Raw genomic sequence first — 14,793 nt, forward strand, 5'->3', positions numbered from 1 at the left:
AAGTGCCAGAAGTAGGAGCAACCAAATATTTCAGCATTCTCAAAGTACATTTGCTCCTTAGTTGACATCTGCACTTTGTAGGTGACTGGCAACCATTTATTCATCTTATTTGTTAATTATCTACTCCCATGTTGCCTATTTAAATGCTACCTGTCTACTTTAAGCTCTTTGTCTAGACTCCTCCTGTAGCTGGTGAGGAAAGACAGGTCAGTTGGTTTCACTGCCTCTCTCCACAGAAGAGGAAAGTTTTGATGGCTAGTTTTGACTAACTATGTAACTTTGTGATGCACAAAATTCATTAATAGAAATTAAACTCTGGAGAAGCATAAGAAGCTGGAAGTGGAGATAACAAAGCATCTTGAAAATAAGATTGCAGAACATGGACAGAGTTGTTCAAGTTAAGAAATACCTTATTTATTAAACTGCAAGGGATATTTTTAAACATCTGTTCAATTTAAATGTAAGTATATAATCTAAAATATAAAAACAATTTGTAGAGAGAAGAAAAAAATTTGCTCTCTGGATGCCCACAGTTCAGAGTCTACTATGTGTCAAATTAGAGGAGACTGAAATCTTAGCATTTTAAATGGAAGTCTCTGAACTGTATTCACGTAACACTACTGAAATTACAAGTACTGCATAGGTATGAGGACAGAATTTCAATCTCAGAGTGTGGTTTGAGATCATACACTTTTGTTACCTGGAGACTGATATGATGGGAATAAAATGCAGTTAAACTATGTGATTCTTAAAATTCTTGGAAAATCTGGAACATGGCTTTTCTTCAAGAGTTGTGCAATGTTTGCTTATTGGTAAAAGAAAAAAAAAAAAAAAATAAAAAAAAGGAAACATGCTGAAATTCTCAAAGTTTCAATCTGCAAACAGCTTTTATTGCATTTGGCAAAGGCTGACTTTAACTGTTTAGAATGTTGCACATGTCCTTCTGTTTGGGCACACGAAAAGTCCAAGACTGGGAAAGGAGATTCATATCCTGTCTAGGACTCCTTGGATCTCCAAGCACAGGAGTGTCCTCTCCAGCAACTTCAATTCATAAGGAACTGTTATTAGCTGCTAGGCTGAACTCCAATCTTCTTTCCAGTAAATCAGTAGGAGTTTAGATAATTTCAGCAGGATAAGGTTTGGGCTCTCTGGCGTTATTGTCAGGTTATATTCCTTTATGTTCTTTTTATACCCTATCTCCCTCCTGTTTTTACTTTTTTTCTTTTTCTTCTTAAAAAAATTAACAGTTCTCCTTTAAACACTGGAATCCTACTACTCATTACTATGGTTACAGTTCCTGAATCTTGACCCATTTCACTTTCTTTTGAATGTAGAAGTAATAACATTAGCAAATACCACTGTGCTGAGTTCTCATCAAACAGGACGCAACATGCTAATGCTAGCTGGGCTGTAATGGATATCTGTGCAATACCACTAATTGCCCTCATTTAGTCTATCTACTGTTACTAGTCTTGTCCTTCATGGTTCAATAAATTAGAAAAATTGTTTATTTAAACTGGGATGAAAAGTATATTTCAGACAACACAATCTACAACTCCAGTTAGTAATAGATGAACATGCAGACATTTATTTTCCATCACATACTATTTATTCACAAAGCATACTGCAAACTATTAAGTAGTTTTAATAACATTAACAGTGGACATTTGTTGTTATTATTAGCAGCACCCCAAATCCCAGACTACAGTTCCAATGCACTGGAGCAGGAAAATAAGCACTTGTTATCATATATTACCATATAGTTCACTTTCATAATTACTTTCACCAGAAGATCTGAGGATACATGTCAGGTAAAATGCACTTAACCACAGTGAGCTAAATTGGACCCCTACTCCATGGGTTCCAATTTCGTTTTACAACAACAGAAAGAACAGCAGGGTAGTTTGTAGGGTAATAACCTGCAGTGCTCTGATTCAAGTATTACCAGAAAAAAAAGCAACCCATTTTCTGCTTTTAAATGGTAACACATTGTGGGACTCTAACTTCACCTTGTCATGCTCTCCTCTGCTTTTAATCCAGGGTAACATTAGGTGCATTGTGGTAGGTGTTGCTTGCTTGAGGGGCCAGCAGCTGATGTGTCAAGTCCTCTCCATTCAGTGGTATCTCCAGGTGAAGGCTGGCAACTATATGGAAAACTGGATGAGTACTTTACATTGTGAAAAAGACAAGAAGAAATCGTATTTTATTTTAAGCTCTCATTTTTATACCATGGCAGAGAACCCTGCTATATTTTCTTCTCTACAACACTTTCATCATATTATGAAGTAGAAGATTTTGGGGGAGAAAGTGGTTAGTAGCTTAGTGCACAGCAAGACCATTACATTTTACTTGTAATTCATTTGCAGTTAGATCTAGATTGTTAATGTAGTAGGTCACACATTTGTGTTGCTATAGTGGTGAAGAGAATACGAGGTATTTTTTATAAAATCTAACCACACGTTCCAAAAATATATTGACAGTCCAGGTTCCTCACTTAAATGGTTCCCATGGCCAAGTTTGCCACGTGTTCTCATGGTTTGCATTGCTTTATCATTTCTGTAGGTGTGCACTCATTTCAGTGTCACAGTTGTCATCTTCTTCCCTGCTCACTTCAGTGACCCTCAGAGCCTCTGCCAAGAGGGCCCAGGAGAATGAGTGCTTACATGGGATGGATAAAAACAGGGGTGCAAAGGTGTTAAACCAAACATGCTACATGACTGCTGCCAACAGCCAGATCTGGAAAAGGATGGTTGAAAAAAAGTACAACAGGAAGGTTGATATAAAACTGTTTTTGCTATAGATGTGAGAAATGTGTTACACATCTGTCCCACAGATGACCAGATCTGGAAGAACATTTCTATGTGTGAAGTATGCATTGCTGCTTCGATTTAGGCTATATGAGGCTTCAGACTAAAGTGCGATTGTAGCATATGCAAGACATACCAAGCTAGTTTTAATTTAAAACTGCATACCATAGGATACAGCTGCCAAGTGAATATTCAGGTTTCTGTGCAAGCATAATATTGATTGCTCAAAACTATATTTCCACACTCTGTTTGCTCTAAAGTTTGTGTTTTGCTCACTTAAGCTTGGGTTTCACACTCTGGTAGCTTTTCTGCTATTGATACAGGAATGAAATAAAGGTTAGAAGATTAAAGATGGCTCAGTTATACCTGCATATGCAGCAGTCTCAACTTTTCACAGCAGTTTTCTTGTCCATCGACACACAATACTGGGTTTTGCTAAGCTAAATTTGCAAATAGTATCCTCTAAACTGTATCAGTGGAGCATTTATGCTTGTGTTGAATGAACTCCAAAGGAAAAAAAGCAAACTATTATTTTACAATAGATTATTTCACAGAATTTTACCAATATACACACATTCTAAAAACAAAATAAAACAAACCCCAAGCCCCAAATCCACAAAAAACAATAATAACAAAATAAACATAATAAAGCTTTTACAGTGTGATACCCTTTTGTGTTATAGTTCCAAAGGCAAACATCATCAATGATGAAATTAGAACACATTGTCTATATTAGCAAAACAAAAGGTTGCCTTTAGTGAGGAAAAAAATAGTTGTCGCTGTCCTCTATATATGAGCAAGCACATTATGCACACAGACTTGGAAGGACAGGAAAGAAAATGCTCATAATATATTCTCCTTTATTGTATTGTCATCTGTAGGTGCTTTAGAAAAAAACAACAAAACAAACAACAACATCATTTTATCATAATTAAAATGTCCTGTTGTTTCTGTCCTCCATGTGAATCCTGGGAAGACTTTATAAATGTGTAGGTCATAGTGAAAGTAATGGCTCTTATTTATTTCCATGGAAACTACAACAGATATAAAGAACACAATAACACTATTTGATAGAGCAAATTCTCAGCTACAAACTACTATTTTTCAACATATTCACCAGCATTTTTTGTGCCATTTTTTTTTTCTTCATGGAGGCATTCAGTTCCACACCTTTGCTTCATATGCACTTCTATGTCAGATGTCATTGTGTCAGACTGCCCCTCTGCTGCCATCTGTCACATGGTAACAAAATATTGCTGGGAAGATTTGACCTCTACAGCCATACTACCAACATCTGCTTCTGATACTGTGGGCCAACATCATAAAATAGGAGGCATTAGTTTTGGAGCAGCCCTGACAGATACACTACAGGCTCTTTAAAATCTCTTCCAACCCTGCATTACTATAATACATTTATTTATTTTTATTTGTATTAAGGGATTAAGGCTGCTTTTACTGAGTATTATACAGCATCTAGAAATGCTTTCTCTGATAACTTAACTGTTTCCCTGCCCTAAGGGTTCTAGAATTCATCGACAGACAAGGCTGCATAGATGAGGACAGCATGCAGAAAAAAAGGTCACAGCAATCATAGCACTCAATTTGGCTTTTCATAAGCGTAACTTTAACATTTTTTATCTCCTGGAAGGCCAAATCTCATTTACCTACTAAAAGGGATTGTTATATTAAGATAAGTACCATGAAGACACAAAGATTAGTGATCATTGTCATTTCCTTTGCAATAGAATTTTATGATGTTGGGTAAGCTGCTGGGTAATATTTCTCCTCATCATGAATCTCACATTTTTCTTTGATAACCACCACTGCATCAAGGTCATTGTATATTTGTTAATGCTGATACTAGCAGGAACAATAATTAAAAAAATAATTAAAAATAATAAAAAATATTTAAATATAAATAATAATAATAATAATAATAAAAATTATTATTATTATTATTATTATTATTATTGTTGTTGTTGTTGTTGTTGTTGTTGTTGTTGTTATTATTGTTATTATTATTATTAAATACAACTTTGAATAACTTGTATACAGAGCTCACCTTTCAGTTTGATCTGGTACCATAGACCTGTCATCAGTCTATCAGTCTCTGGCCTATGGGCAACAGCACTGAGCAGGAAATGAGCTACAATCAACATTACATATTTTTTTTCTCCCCGTAAGCTAATGATACATGTTGAAAACAAAATAGCAGAATCAGAAGTTTGTTGCCTCTGTAGAATTAAATGGGGATTATAATGGGTCAGGTTTTATTACAGGGGAAAATTCACTGGGAGAGGGGTGCAGGTAGATGCAATTTGGCTGCGCTGGTCAGTACCTAAATGTGGAGCCTCAGTGGCTGTGGAATCCCATGACTGTTCTGCAGAAAAAACAGGATTGTTGCTGCCCCAGGTCCACAGTTAAGGGTGCTTATTTGGGGTGTAGCCTTCTGCCTGTAGGTAGGGAAAAATAAATAGTACAGTGCAGGTAGTTTCTAGGAGCCTTCTGGATAAACACAAGATTAAACATATAAAAAGGAAAAAAATGCCTTTAAGTATGGGGTCCTGCTGTCATTAGATGCATTCTGCTGAATTTTTGTTTTAGGTTATCATTCTCCATTGACATTGTATGGGTACCTTGAAGCTGAGAGGAAGCTGAGTGCCCTCTATACTGATATGATTTGGACACATGCTACCCACCGGAATATTAACAAATCTTTTGTAAACAGAACAAAACACTGAACCTCAGCAATACTCCCACATCCAGTGAGATAATGTAGATGAACATATTCCATCTAAATTATTTTAAAATCTTATGAAAACTGCAATTGTGCTATAGCACAAACAGTGGGAACATTTGCACCTTTGTTCCTGTGCTAGATTAGATATTAAATTATGATGATATTATGAGCTAATACTTGAGATCTTGAATAAATTTTAAAGTAAAAATACATTTCCATATATAGATAAGCAAACTGATGTTTTGACCAAGTATATTGTGATTTTAGCTTGGCACCACTAAAATAACCCTACCAACCCTCTTTCCTCTCACAGTTCCTTGAAATGCAAGAACACCTTATATTTTAGCTGTCATCTTAATGGTAGATATTATTATAGAGGAAAAAGAGCTAATATCAACTGCTTTTAATTTAGGCAGGATTTCTTTTACATGGAGACAGAGTATTTTCTTCTATAACCATTTTGACTGGAAGTCATAGGGCCCTTGCCAAGAAGTTTCAATTATGCTTTTAAAATATAAATCCTAGGAGTCTTAAAATTACAGGGTGTGGGTAGCGATATGTTAAATGTTTTACAAGTGAGGAGAAATTAGTGCATTTTGGCTTATCCTCAGCGCTGTTAAGAAACAAAACCATTCTTTTGTTGTAGGTAAAAGCAGTTCCTTCCAAAGATGTCTGTAAAAACTGGAAAGCATTTTTATACAATTCAGTGGAAATGACACACGGATCACTGCAGAATGTGGGGAAAGTAAGGTCAGCCACAGAGCCTCACCCAGGACACTGTTCATCAGGAAGATACAATGTAAACACATTATAGATGTTTTGGCTGCTAGAGCAACCACAGGATTATCTGGGGTGTGTTTTAGCCCTACCCACCAAATACATTTCCCATGTGGTGGGGGAAGTGAAAATCTATCCCCTTGTCAGGTATGAAAATATTTCCTTTTTTCAGTTTGAGGTTAAGAGCATGACTTGGTGATTTGGAGGACAGCTTCATTCAGTCTTGGAGGAGGGTTATTTCAGTTAGGGTGGGGGAATTTCTCCCTACCTTGGAGTGGCTCATATCAGTACTGACTGGGACAAGTGATGCTGTATCATGAGGTAGGAAGAAGCAATCCAAGTAACCTTCCTTCAGAGTTCTGGGTTCTGTGATCTGTACTGCTATGTTTTTCAGTGATTACTAGCAAAACTAGTCCTGCATGAAACAAATGTGATCCAGCTTAGCTATGGTCTGACGACTGTATTTCTCTCGCATTAGCCAGAGTATACACCTAACAGTTTATTTTGGCTTTATGTTTTTTTTTCTCTTTCTTTTCTTTTCTTTTCTTTTCTTTTCTTTTCTTTTCTTTTCTTTTCTTTTCTTTTCTTTTCTTTTCTTTTCTTTTCTTTTCTTTTCTTTTCTTTTCTTTTCTTTTCTTTTCTTTTCTTTTCTTTTCTTTTCTTTTCTCTTCCCTTCCCTTCCCTTCCCTTCCCTTCCCTTCCCTTCCCTTCCCTTCCCTTCCCTTCCCTTCCCTTCCCTTCCCTTCCCTTCCCTTCCCTTCCCTTCCCTTCCCTTCCCTTCCCTTCCCTTCCCTTCCCTTCCCTTCCCTTCCCTTCCCTTCCCTTCCCTTCCCTTCCCTTCCCTTCCCTTCCCTTCCCTTCCCTTCCCTTCCCCTTCCCTTCCCCTTCCCTTCCCCTTCCCTTCCCCTTCCCTTCCCCTTCCCTTCCCCTTCCCTTCCCTTTCCTTTCCTTTCCTTTCCTTTCCTTTCCTTTCCTTTCCTTTCCTTTCCTTTCCTTTCCTTTCCTTTCCTTTCCTTTCCTTTCCTTTCCTTTCCTTTCCTTTCCTTTCCTTTCCTTTCCTTTCCTTTCCTTTCCTTTCCTTTCCTTTCCTTTCCTTTCCTTTCCTTTCCTTTCCTTTCCTTTCCTTTCCTTTCCTTTCCTTTCCTTCCCCTTTCCTTCCCCTTTCCTTCCCCTTTCCTTCCCCTTTCCTTCCCCTTTCCTTCCCCTTTCCTTCCCCTTTCCTTCCCCTTTCCTTTCCTTTCCTTTCCTTTCCTTTCCTTTCCTTTCCTTTCCTTTCCTTTCCTTTCCTTTCCTTTCCTTTCCTTTCCTTTCCTTTCCTTTCCTTTCCTTTCCTTTCCTTTCCTTTCCTTCTGGTGGAAGAACAAATTATATCTGCTCTAGTATGATGGGGATGAGCTATATAAACTCTGGTACAATGCCCCTTGGTACAAAGTAAAGCCTTCAGGTATTTTTGAACAAATTGGATCCATCTGAATGGATAACATAGAATCAGCCCTCTGCATCATCTAACTTTGGCTTTTTGAACTGGTACAAGGCTTTAAAGCCTTCATTTGCTACCTTGTACACTTATGGACTTGGGTAGTAAAACACATACAGCTCCAAACGTCCCATTTCTATGGGTGCGTGAAATCAGTGAGCTTCAGAATAACTAGCAAACTTGCCAGGCAAATATAGCAAGTGTTAGATTCTCAGATGATATTAACACTTGCTGAATATGGGAATATGGGAATATGAGGGAATATGAAAACTTTCGGGTACCTCAGTCTTCAGGGTTGTCCAGTGAGTGTATTACATTTCCTCTTCTTGCACTAAGTAGAGCTTAAAATCAAAATGGATGCGACCTATCATGTTTATTTAATTATTAATAGCAATAATATTCCATTAGTATTTTTCTAATCAAAGCATCAGCCTTTGAAATACTGTAAGAAAGCAAGGGGAGTATGTTGATCCTAAGTGAGTTATTTTTGTCTGTAATCTATGAGAGGCAGGGATTAAATTCTTGCTGTATTTCTGAAGACTGGGAGCAAAATGGTCTACAACTGGGATTCCTAAGCACAACTGTAAAACAACAAATCAGCAATAACTACAAATACAGCCATGACCTAATTAAAACTAGTGTACTGTAGGTTGCAGTACAGACACTGGAGAAGCTGATGAACAGTGGCATACAGATAAAAACACCTTCTTCCCTCAAACACAGATATCTGATCTCAGTTCGGGGCTAATTTGGGGAAATATTAGATATCTATGATATGCAGGAGATAAAGATTAGGTAAATGAACAAAGCGTTATTTTGCTGCTATTTTCTTTTGTCTGAAGTCTGTGAATCTAGAAGAAGTGGTGAGTAAAGAGGATGTGAACTGGATACCCAAAACACTTATGCTAATCTTGATGCTGTTATTTCTTTCAGGTTTCTGTTTCAAGGTGACGTGTGCTCACTGGTTATATAAGTACCAGGAGCTAACTGAATATGGTTAGATTTTTCTGTGGGGCTCAGGCAGCAACTCTCAACTTTTCTAAAATCTCATCGGAGTCAAAGGGGATCTTGAAACACTGGCACCACCCATGAACTGAGTGCAAGCTGTGTCAAAGTGCAAACATCACAATCAGAATCTATGATGAAAATTTGGCATTACCTTATTTCCACCCCCTCTCCCCAAAATCATCCAGAATTCATTTAGGTTATTCCTGTTTCTTAATCTTCTGTTCAGTAGGGTATGTTTTTCTACCTCGCTCTTTACATTTCACAATTCAGTGAGATGTAACAGCTATTACAAAATCTGATCGATTAAATTTTAAGGTAATCTATGAGGTTTCTTTAAGCAGGTGCAAGCCTCATGCAGTTTGTTCCACATTGATGGGCTCTGCACAGGATGCTACTCACTCACAGGGAACAAAAGATTAGAGCTGCATTAATGAATATAAGAGCTGTAGGATATTATAAACACCTTGATTCCTTGGTATAGGGCCCCTAGCTTTTGTCCTATTACACTAAGATTTTGACCTCACGGAGTCATCATAAATCATTATCAGATTATTCTAATCTATTACATCAAAACAATATATATATATATATCACCTCACCTAAGTAAAGAACATCTGTTTGTGCTGAAAATTGAGCTTCTTTTTAAATATATAGCTAAGCATGGGCATTAATTTTTAACATCCTGTGTGAAGTGCTTCACAATAAGTAATCCAGAAACAAGTGGGAGATGATAGAATTTAAAAACTTGGCCCAGTTTCTCGGAAATAAGAAGTAAATATCTGAATCTTATATTATTGCTTTCCCATTCCACTCCCCCACAATCTTCCGCCCTTTAAAGATAAAAAGGTCAGGACACATCCTTTCATTATTCAAACATGCTGACCCAAAGACAGAGAAGTGATTTAAAATTCAAATCTGAATCCCTACTTTTTTTATGTCACGCATTCAGTTTTCAGGAAGATTTCTTGTCAGAGCATTCAGATTATCTCAAAAAAAGAGTCAGTCTTGCAAGTGTAAAGAATAATTTTCCTCTGTAAAATGGCCACTGGCCTGTCCTCTCTTTTACTGTTGACCCATCATATACAGTTTAAATAAATAAATAAAAATATTTATACAAGAGGATACCATGTAGTAAATGTCATCAAAAAGCTATGGGGATTTATAAGCAAGTCTAGGGCATCAGACTCTCAATGTATTGAGTCTTCTTATCTTTATTCCACAGTACCTAGCAGTAAATCTGTAATGGCAGAAGTGCCACGGTTACTGTAGTCTACAATATCGACAAGAAACAACAAAGGAGACACAAAAGGATAATTTTGCTTTTACAAAATAGCAGCCTGAAAAATAAAACCAGAAAAACAAACAAGCAGATGGAGAAGGCGAAGCTTGCAAGACACAGCTGTGCAAAGTATTTAAATATCCATATGCAAAGCAGTTTAAGGGTCGGGGACAAGAGAAGGACACTGAATGCTCTCGGTATCTCAGCAGTATTATTGAATAGTCTGCTTTAAATATTCAAATACATTGATAGCTGGTCATTGCCTGACTTTCTGTCAGATTTAGCTAGAATCTTAGATTTTGTTAGAAATCCAAACTTCTGATACTCCTGAACACTTCTTAGCATGGATTTGTTACTGTTTACACAGGAACACAATAATAAGTACATGGGGGAAAAAAGCATTCTCAGTTGGTCTTTACTTAGTCTTCTTTTAGCAAAAGAAATAATAAAATGGGGTTTTTTGGTTTTTTTTTTTTTTTTGTTTTTTGTTTTTTGTTTTTTTTTAAAAGAAGATTCAAAATTGTTTTCTGGAGCAATTACTCACCATAATAATAATTTGCACTTTTACTATATACTGGCTCCATCTAAGAGATTCAAGGGCTTTATGAATGTTAATTAGACATCTGCAGGCATCTATTAGGCACCACTAGTTGCTAGATGATGATTTTGGTATGTCATTAACTCAGAAGATTCCACCTGCCTGTTTCGCTTAGCATGCTGTACAGGAGGGAACGGGAGTGTGGTATATTCACATAATTTGCTTAATATTGTAATGTAGGAAAGGTGTATCTTGCTCTAAAATGCTGCCAAAGTGGAAAGCACTCACCTAGAATGAGTCCCTGAATGAGATTTTATTACTGCTTCAATTATCTTCTTGGGCTTCAGACTCCCTCCTGAGCTGGCAGATGTCCCCTCACGTCACATCAGTGGTTGAAAGACAGACTCTCATTCCTGACCTCAGTCATATTGCAGGTTCTCCATGCATTTTTTGATCCCGTTCAAAGCTACAGATCCATTTGACAATCACTTTGTAAAAAGGTTTAAATACTAAATTCTTTCTCACTCACCATGCTTCTTTTTCCATTTTTCTGCTTCTCATTCTTCCTTCATTCTGCTCTGAGTGGAGAATGGCCAATGGTTCCGTACCAGCCTGGCCAGTGTCAGGGGGAAGACATTAAAGCTGCTTTGTGACTGAGTCACCATGTTATTTATTCTTCCTTTTCAGAGTGAAAAACTGCATTTAAAATGAGCCCCAAACTAACTGTATTTTTTGGTAAAGGCTTTTAATCTCCTTACAAGGAACTTCAGAAGCAAGGTAAATAATAAAAAAGAGCTAGGGGCAATGAAAATGTAACTAGTGGGTCACGTGGGAGCTAGAGTCTAGCTTAAGCATGGCACTTAAACAAACACTGCAGCAGCAGGAATTCCTCATAGGGGAGACCTACAAAGCACAAAGAATATTGTTGTCCTGAATTATGATTTCCTAACTACAGAATCTTTGTAAATTGTGTAAATTGTGTAGATTGTGAAAACTGCATTTCCCATAACTATGGAAATTTAAAAAAAAAAAAGCCAAAGTACTATGAAATTGTTTTGATAGTGTTATATAAGGACAGTTTTCTGATTTCAAGGTGTATTGAAATGCTGTTTTGTTGAGATGACTGGTTTTGGATTGCAAGTTCTTTCTATATAACTATTAGATATCTATTCCCTTTGTGTACTCAGATGTTTACATTAAGCCAAGAACTATGTTTTCCAAACAAAGATTTTTTCTGAAGGTGCTGTCACAGGCAGGCTGGATGTTAGAGGTCTGATTCTGGCTTTTCAGGATGCTGCAGCACACAGAGGCAGGAGGAAGCCTGGAGACCAGTTATAACCTTAGGTCTTAACTATCATTAATTACTATTGGAGTACTGAAATCAATCTATGGAGGCCGTTTTGTCACTAAGCAAATTTGCTTTATATGGAAGAAAGACAATTAATATAACTGTGCTTTGGATGGTTGGATGGGCTAATTCATTATAAATACTCACGAATGTATAAGCATCAGAGTCAGGCTGTCTATTGCAACTTTGTTGATTTGAAAACTTGCAAAATTTGCTGGTCTAGAGAATATCTTCAAGATTTACCAATAATGGTGCCTTACATGCCTTGAGATGGTGGCTGCATTGTTCTGTATCTTGATAAGGGCAGCAGATTTTGAGTCTTTGCCGGTATGTAAAGATTGTGCTGTGTGAACACCATGTAAGGTTACCCCAGAAAACTGAAAGCTTCCTTCTTGCTTGGCACAGTACAAACAGCAACCGCTGGCAGAGCAGGGCTGGTGGAGCATACTGGGTAGTTGGGAGAAAGTGCTGCAGTCCAACAAGATCTCCTCATGTCTGAAAGAGCCCCTTCGGATCCTGCAGCATTTCTCACCTGTCTTTGCATGACAAATAGCAGTTTTCTCTGTGGATTAATTTGCCCAGAAACCTGAGATTGGAGGCAGCAACACAATCCAGAGCCTAGCCTTAGCTCTGATGGGCTCATCTTGCTGCTCCTTTGCATCCCTACTCTGCCTATCTCCTCCACTGCTCAGAGTGGGATATAAACAAGTGCATTGCAAAAGCCCCTGCTCTACATATAGATAGATACATATATATATAGCTGCAGCATCATTTCCTTATTATGAAATGAATCATACTTTAATTCTTCAGATTGTTAAAAAAAAAAAAAAAAAGGAAAAGCGTGACTGTGAAGTACATTCCTTTTTCCTTGCATTCAAGAAGTGAGGCTAAAGCCAAAGTAGTGCTGAATGGAACCAATTATTACTTTATCAACTACCCAAAGAAAACATATCTACCAAGGAAAGAACAAACAAACAAATAGGAAAGAAAACTACCTTAAAATCATTAGATTTTTTAGTTCTTGAAATCCTTTGGATCCCATCTCTTTTCTCCTGTTTCTTGTAATAGCTATAACAAACCTTTTCTTGGCAAGCAAACAAGATTTCTTTTGTTACACTCAAAACTTTGTGCATGATTCACTCTTTTTTTTTTCTTTTTTTTTTTTTTTTCTTCTTAGAAAAAGCTTCAAGCCAAATATTGTTTTCATAGCCTTTTTTTTCCTATGTTTTCTCCCCTCCCCAAATCCTTTTTCCTGAGGGACATCCTTCTTCATGGTAGCCTACTATAAACAAAAGAAAGATGATATCAAGCTAATTGCTGGAAATATAACTGATGACAGACTTTACATGTGCAGCACTTAGAAATGTCTTTGCACACTTTGGTAACACTTGGAAATGAATCATCCTCTGGATGAAAAAAAAGGAAAAAGGGACAAGAGGGAAAACACATGAGTTCATTATTTAAAAGAACTTAGAAACTTGTAAGGTATATCCGGTGCTTTTCCAAACATGGTCTGTCTGCATCCCAACAGTTTCTTCCAGCAGATTTTGGTATCTTGCACTTAAACAGATTTTGTATTTCAGAGGTTTTATCATCCACCTCTCCATATGCTATCACATATTTTCTGGTAGGTTTTGTTTTTTTTTCACAGCATACCCAGAAGGCTGTTTGGAGACCTCTTGATTTTTTTTGATCAGTCTGCAATGTTTTGCTTTAATAAGTTCCTATTTGAAAGTCTGTTTTCTTATTCATTTATTATTGCTTTCATTTATGTGTTATTGGTTTTGTTTTTGTTTTTGTTTGTTTGTCTGTTTTTCAATGAAAATAGGTATTACAAGAGCAGACAGAAGGGAGAGTATCATCAGTTTGGGGTCCCTCTATCTTAACCTATCCCTACCTAGCTGGGTATCTACTCAAATATATCTACTCAAATACTCAAATGTCCCACAGCAGCAAGTCATGGCAATCTGTAGTCACAGCAGAACTAGCAAATCTTAAACTGCATAGAAATCTATATGTACTAATCTAGCTGTAGCAACAGAGGCTGTTTAACAATGATCCATTCTGACAAATAATAATAAAGTACCAAATAATTTTGTTCAAAACCAGAAGTGGCAAAAACAAACCAATAAAGATGGAAAGTAAACAAAAGCAAGAAGAAAAAGAACTATTTTGAAATAGCTTTGCTTCATGTTTTTGTTTGGTTTTTTTTGATTCTTGCAAAAGGCTTTTGTTATTTGCCATTAAACTCTCACCATCTCTCTTGAATAAAGCTTTTATCTTCTGCCTCCGTATGATGCTTTGACTATTTTTTCTATCATGCCTGAATTAACTCTTGTCCAGATAAGACAAGAGACTAATAGTATCTCCCAACCTACAGATTTATGGTTTATTTTGGCTCATCATCATGGAGAAAATAAATGATTCCTACATAAGTACATACATTTCCACTTAACATCTATAACCACATGTTGCTATTGTACTTTTTCACTTCTCCCCTTCTGTGCATTCTATGCATGCATATTCAATCTTAAATTGAGAGTTTTATGCTTTGAGACAGTGTTTGAATGAGACAAAGTACAATGAGATGTCAACCTTGATCCAAATCTGCTTGTTCTAGGTCACTGCAAATAAATAATAACAACAACAGTAGTTTAAAGACAGTGGGTCGCATCCTTTCCATGTAAGTTAGGGATATTATTGTGTTTTAATTATAGACCCTTAGAGGGAGATTTCATTTTGAGTAAATTTAATTATTTGCTACACAGATGGATGTCAAAATTTAAGAGATTTGTTGAGATTCTCTTTATACTCATTAC

The 14,793-nt window shown here is 36.8% G+C and overlaps 1 long non-coding RNA gene across 1 annotated transcript; it reads right to left on the reverse strand.

Annotated features, from left to right (window-relative positions):
- Positions 1–1,206: 1,206 nt before the first annotated feature.
- Positions 1,207–11,510, reverse strand: LOC146761561 (uncharacterized). The gene is made up of 3 exons (XR_014945004.1): positions 11,156–11,510; positions 5,146–5,260; positions 1,207–2,144 (listed from the first exon to the last, which is right to left on the reverse strand). It is a non-coding gene; the product is annotated as an uncharacterized LOC146761561 (long non-coding RNA).
- Between the last annotated feature and the right edge of the window lie 3,283 nt (positions 11,511–14,793).

This window comes from Coturnix japonica, chromosome 3, assembly GCF_054131305.1.
Source record: "Coturnix japonica strain WE chromosome 3, WE-NBRP24, whole genome shotgun sequence".
Lineage (NCBI taxonomy): Eukaryota > Metazoa > Chordata > Aves > Galliformes > Phasianidae > Coturnix > Coturnix japonica.